This window comes from Arachis hypogaea, chromosome 4 (assembly GCF_003086295.3).
Source record: "Arachis hypogaea cultivar Tifrunner chromosome 4, arahy.Tifrunner.gnm2.J5K5, whole genome shotgun sequence".
Taxonomy (NCBI): Eukaryota; Viridiplantae; Streptophyta; class Magnoliopsida; order Fabales; family Fabaceae; genus Arachis; species Arachis hypogaea.
The window spans coordinates 11,887,724-11,893,582 of NC_092039.1; the positions used below are offsets into that span (position 1 = coordinate 11,887,724).

Sequence of the window (5,859 nt, forward strand, 5' to 3'; positions counted from 1 at the left end):
ACCTCGTTCAAGAGAAATTCTTATAAATTCCGAGAGAATTACTGATTATTCTCATTTTTTAATTTAAATTTAAAAAATAATAATAAAATAATATTCTATTATTAAATTTTAAATTTTAAACCTTAAATCTTAAATTATAAAATTCTAAATTTAAAATCTTAAAATAGAAACAAACATCTAATTAACAAAATAATGAATTAATGACATAATGTAAAAAAGATTTCATTTATTTTCAAAATGCTGAAGAAATTTTCCTCATTTAAAAATAAAAAATATTGGAAAGAATTATTTTTCACAAAAAATAATTATTATTTATTTATTTTAATTTTTAATTTTAATTCATTTACTATTTTATTGTTAATTTTGTCATTAATTATTAGTTAAAAGTTGATTATTTAATAAAATTATATTTATAATTGTTCCGTGAGTTATTTGAAACGGTGATTTAGGTATCAACGTGAGGTCTATACTTCTTGAGGCAGCATCTGATTTGTGCTGGTGTCGAAGTGTTGCCCGAGTTCCTCATGAGGAGGTAGGAGTGGTACTTGTAAGACCTAGAATTTTTAGAAAAATCTTATTATGAGTTAATTTTAATTTATTTATTCATTAAAGATTTTAATTTCAAAAATTATTTTATTATAGATAATTAAAACAAAATTTGATAAATTGAATTTAAAATAAATTAAGATTTTATCTGATTTTATAATTATTGAGTATTTTCTATATTTAAATTAGGGGTGTGCATGGCTCGGGCCGACCCGAAGATCCAGCCCGGCCTCGAACATCTTAAGGGCTAATTTAGTGCGATTTCATCGGGTCTGAAGTTGGGTAAGGGTCTTAAAAATAGACTTGGTCATTATTTCGGGTCGGGTCCGGGTCATGGCTCGAGTCACCCGAACTCGGCCAGGTGACCCGATCATCATACACAATTAATATTTTGTGTTATTAGTGATGGATGATGTCTATTCTTATGTGGAATTTAAATATTGTAAATCTTAATATTTTATGTTATTAGTTATTATAAGACTATAAGTTAATGTTTTATGTTTAAAATGTATAAGATTTTAGACTAATATATAATATTGTGTTATTTGTATTGATTTAAATATTTAGTGTTATTAGAAAATATTAGTATTGATTATGGTTATACTTTATTTTAGAGAAGAGTTGGTTCTTATTATATTTTTCTAAGTGAATTTTACCATGTCAAATAATTGTTGAAATCTTAGAAATTTGAATATTTTCACATGCTAGCTTATAAGAAGGTATCAAGGTAATGTAATGTTAATGGCCCAGTTTTTACTCGGTATAATCGTGATCAAAAGTGTATAAGTTTCATCGGATCCAAGGCCGGGTTCGGGACTAATAAATAGGCCCCGTATTTATTTCGGGTCGGATTTAGATTACATCAAACTCAATTTCACCTGACCCATGCACACCCCTAATTTAAATTATAAAATTTAGTAGTAGTAAAAGATTAAGAATTTTATATAATTTAGTTTAAATAATTAAGCATATGAAATTTAATACTCTTTTATAAACAAAGAAAATAAATTATATTATCTCTAATTTTAAATTAGAATACTTGATTAAAAGTCAATTAACAAATTAATAATTAAAAAATATTCTTAAAAATAAATTTAAAAAATTAAGCTAAATTTTAAATTTATACATTATACCCTAATTTTATTAAAATTATCCGAATCTATAACATTAATTTTACCCTAACTCTACTCACACTTCCTAATCCCAAACCCTCCACCGCCACACGCCTTTCCCCAAATGGAACACAGCTTCAAAAAAAAAAAAAAAAAAAAAAAAAAAAAACAAAACAAAGGAAGGAAAAAAAGGGAAAGAGAGAAAGAGATCCGCGAGAAGAGAGGAAGAGAGCTGCGATCAAGAAAGGGAGGAGATGAGAGCGACACGTTACCAGCTGGCCGCCGCCGAGCCCGTCAACCATGTAGTTCGTCCTTATCGCCGCCAGTTGAAGAGAGATGCGATGGAGAGAGAGGGGGTCCGCGGAGGGTGGTCGCCGTTCATGGAGTCCGTGCCAGCACTGTCGCGGAGGAGCGTCCCTGCCATCAACGAGCTGTCACCATCGCCGACCGGAACCCTCGCCGTCGTTGTCTTCATCTGAACCGCCGTCGAGCCTGAAGTCAAAGGGGGAGAAAACGCGATAGAAGAGAGGAAGGAGGGGGCTGTTCCCTTCGTCACCAAGCCACAGCCGCCTCCGTCGAAGCTCCTGTCGCCGTCGCCACTGTTGGGTCATCACCGGAGAAAGTCACCGCTGCTGGAGCTCACTGGAACTGATTGCGGTTTCTTCCACTCCTCCTGATTCTGTTCAAAATGCGCCGCTACACTTTGGGACGCCGGGAACGGCGTCATGGCTGTCGGGACCACCGCTTGAGCCGCTGCTGTTCGGTTCAATCGTTTTTCCTCAGTTATGTAAGCGTTTTCGTTCTGAAAACCCTTTTAAGTCGCTGTTCTGTTATCTTACGCTGAGGTTTTGTGGCGTTAATTGCTATAAGATTGAATTTCGGTTATTATATGTTGCGACTATAGTTGCTGCGAAAGTGATTTGCAGCTGAGTTTGGGGTTGCCGCAGTTGCGGGTCGAGAGAAAACAGAGTAAAAGGTAGGGCGCTTTTCTTAAACATATTTTATTTTCGAGAATTATTATAAATTGATATTGATGCAAAAAGTATATTTTGGTGATTATGAGAGTCTTATGGATTGAATTGAGTTGCTCTGGATAATTATGATTGTTTGTTTGGTGGGATTATTGAATGTCTGAGAAGGTTGAATATTCTGAGTTATTGATTTTGTTAAATTGGTGGTTGTCGAATTGGTTTTCTTGAGATTTGAAAATGTTTTGTTGTTGAAAATGAGTTGACTTTTGAAAAGATTTAATATTGGAATTTAGTTTAATTCTGAAAATGATTTAGTATTAGAAAAGATTTTATATTGAAATTTGGTTTAAAACAAATTTGAAAAGGATTTGATATTGGAAACTGTTTGATTATTAAAAATGAGTTACTGATTGGAAATGGTTGAGAAGGGTTTGAAGAATGTTTGGATGGGACTCGAGAAAGATGGCAGAGTCCGAATTCTAGAGATGTTGGCGAACTTTTTATAAAAATCGGAAAGCTTTGTTTGAAGCAAGGTTCAGAAAACCGGACCGGTCATCAAACCGCTCTAGTCATTGGTTCACTGGTTTACTGGTCTAACTGGTGGTTCAACCGAAAAAATCGTTTTAGAATAGAATAATAAATAAATTATAAATACACATCCTAAAATATAATTATAATCTAATATAAATCTTAAAATATCTTTGAAATTTAAAACACTACATAAAATATCATCAACCAAATACATATATATGATCTTATCAAAATCCAAACTCAAAAGTTAAAGAGTAATAAAAGCATATCTAAATATTAAATCCCAACATCATGGTTTATCAATCATCAAAATCCGCAAGAACTTGTTACAAATCTGCTTCGGTGGGATGATCTTCACTTTCATTTCCACCTTTGATATAAAGACCACTACTACCACCGCTACTTTGAATAAATCAGCATCAATTTCACCTAATAAAATAGACATGTTATCATTATATTATAAGCTAACAACATTCTAAAAAATCAATTTCAGCCGATTGCTACATGGCAATTAGGGAGTTAACAACAACAAAATATAGAATAAGAATGCTTATACAGATGAAGATCCAAAGGGAAAAAATGACATGTTCTACTGAACAAAAAACAAGAGACAGTGGGATGCGGGTATACCTGTACCAGAATAAAAGGTAAAGATACACCACTGGGAGGGTTTTTTGAGCTATATAATTGCTCATTTCTTTTTATAAGGTTCTGAATACCTACAAACTTGATTAAACAATACAGGTAGTTAGCACACAGAAACTAAACATAACAGAAATTAAACCATTTGTTCACAAATTGCAAATTGGAATTCAATTGAACAGAGAAAATTCACAAATTAACAATTTGGAATACAATTAAACAGGAGGAAGTTCACAAATTGAACAACAATTGAATAGATTTCAGATTATTTATTTCTTATACAAACTGAACAGAGGAAGTTCACAAATTGAATACAATGGAATAACAACAGTTTTCAGATTATTTATTTCTTATACTAACCAATGATGAAAGGTTCCTCTCTTCAAGCTTGTGGGGGACTAGAATCAATCAACAGAGTAGCTGTTGGATAATCTTTCTTCTTAATTCTTATATACCTCAAAAAATTTTCTACAAAATGAAAACTGAGCACAAAATAAGGCCTTAAAACAAAAACAAAACAACACTCACAGAGCCAGAAATCAGAACATTCACACAGCCAGAAATCAAGAACAATCAGCACAATATACTAAAAAAGTCAGAAATCAAGAACAATCAGCAACTAAAATTAAAATACAGCAACAAATAATCACCCTAAATACTAAAATCGATAAATCTATCAACAAAAATTCAAAAACAGTTGATTCAAAAGTTAAAAAACACTAAAACAGCAGCAGCAAGTACCAAACAGCAACAAGTAATCCTTAATCACACTAAACCTGAAATTTCAACAAACATTACAAACAGCAACAAGTAATCCCTAATCCCTAAACAAAATTTCCAATAATGATTTCATTTTCATTTTTAGCAGCAGCAAGAAAATTTTAACCAAAATTTCAGAAATCAAAGAAAGAGCAATAGCACAAAATCAGCAAAAATTATCAATTTCACAATTTCACATTAAAAATCAACAAACAGAGGCTCTGGGGAGAGAAGACGGAGACACGAACAAAACAGACAGAGACACTAACTGATGAGCGGATAATTTGTACGCTTTTTGGCATTGTTTTTAGTATGTTTTTAGTATGATCTAGTTAGTTTTTAGTATATTTTTATTAGTTTTTAGTTAAAATTCACTTTTCTGGACTTTACTATGAGTTTGTGTGTTTTTCTGTGATTTCAGGTATTTTCTGGCTGAAATTGAGGGACCTGAGCAAAAATCTTATTCAGAGACTAAAAAGGACTGCAGATGCTGTTGGATTCTAACCTCCCTGCACTCGAAGTGGATTTTCTGGAGCTACAGAAGCCCAATTGGCGCGCTCTCAACGGCGTTGGAAAGTAGACATCCTGGGCTTTCCAGCAATATATGATAGTCCATACTTTGCCCAAGATTTGATGGCCCAAACTGGCGTTCAAAGTCACCCTCAGAATTCCCAGCGTTAAACGCCGAAACTGGCACAAGGATGGGAGTTAAACGCCCAAACTGGCACCAAAGTTGGCGTTTAACTCCAAGAAAAGTCTCTACACGAAAATGCTTCAATGCTCAGCCCAAGCACACACCAAGTGGGCCCGGAAGTGGATTTTTATGTCATTTACTCATCTCTGTAAATCCTAGGCTACTAGTTCTCTATATATAGGACCTTTTACTATTGTATTTTCATCTTGAGATCTTTGGATCATTTTAGATCTTTTGATCACGTTTGGAGGCTGGCCTCACGGCCATGCCTAGACCTTGTTCTTATGTATTTTCAACGGTGGAGTTTCTACACACCATAGATTAAAGTGTGGAGCTCTGCTGTACCTCGAGTATTAATGCAATTACTATTGTTCTTCTATTCAATTCCGCTTGTTCTTGTTCTAGGATATCACTTGTTCTTCAACTTGATGAATGTGATGATCCGTGACACTCATCATCATTCTCACCTATGAACGTGTGCCTGACAACCACCTCCGTTCTACCTTAGATTGGGTGAATATCTCTTGGATTCTTTAACCGGAATCTTCGTGGTATAAGCTAGAATTGATGGCGGCATTCAAGAGAATCCGGAAGGTCTAAACCT

General features: G+C 33.7%; 1 long non-coding RNA gene across 2 annotated transcripts; it reads left to right on the plus strand.

Annotated features, from left to right (window-relative positions):
* Positions 1–1,736: 1,736 nt before the first annotated feature.
* On the plus strand, positions 1,737–5,639 carry LOC112796296 (uncharacterized). 2 transcript variants are annotated; one of them, XR_011880950.1, is made up of 3 exons: positions 1,737–2,445; positions 2,563–2,634; positions 4,983–5,639. It is a non-coding gene; the product is annotated as an uncharacterized lncRNA (long non-coding RNA). The 2 variants fall into 2 exon arrangements; XR_003199081.3 differs by lacking the exon at positions 4,983–5,639 and having other exon boundaries at positions 2,563–2,755.
* Positions 5,640–5,859: the final 220 nt, after the last annotated feature.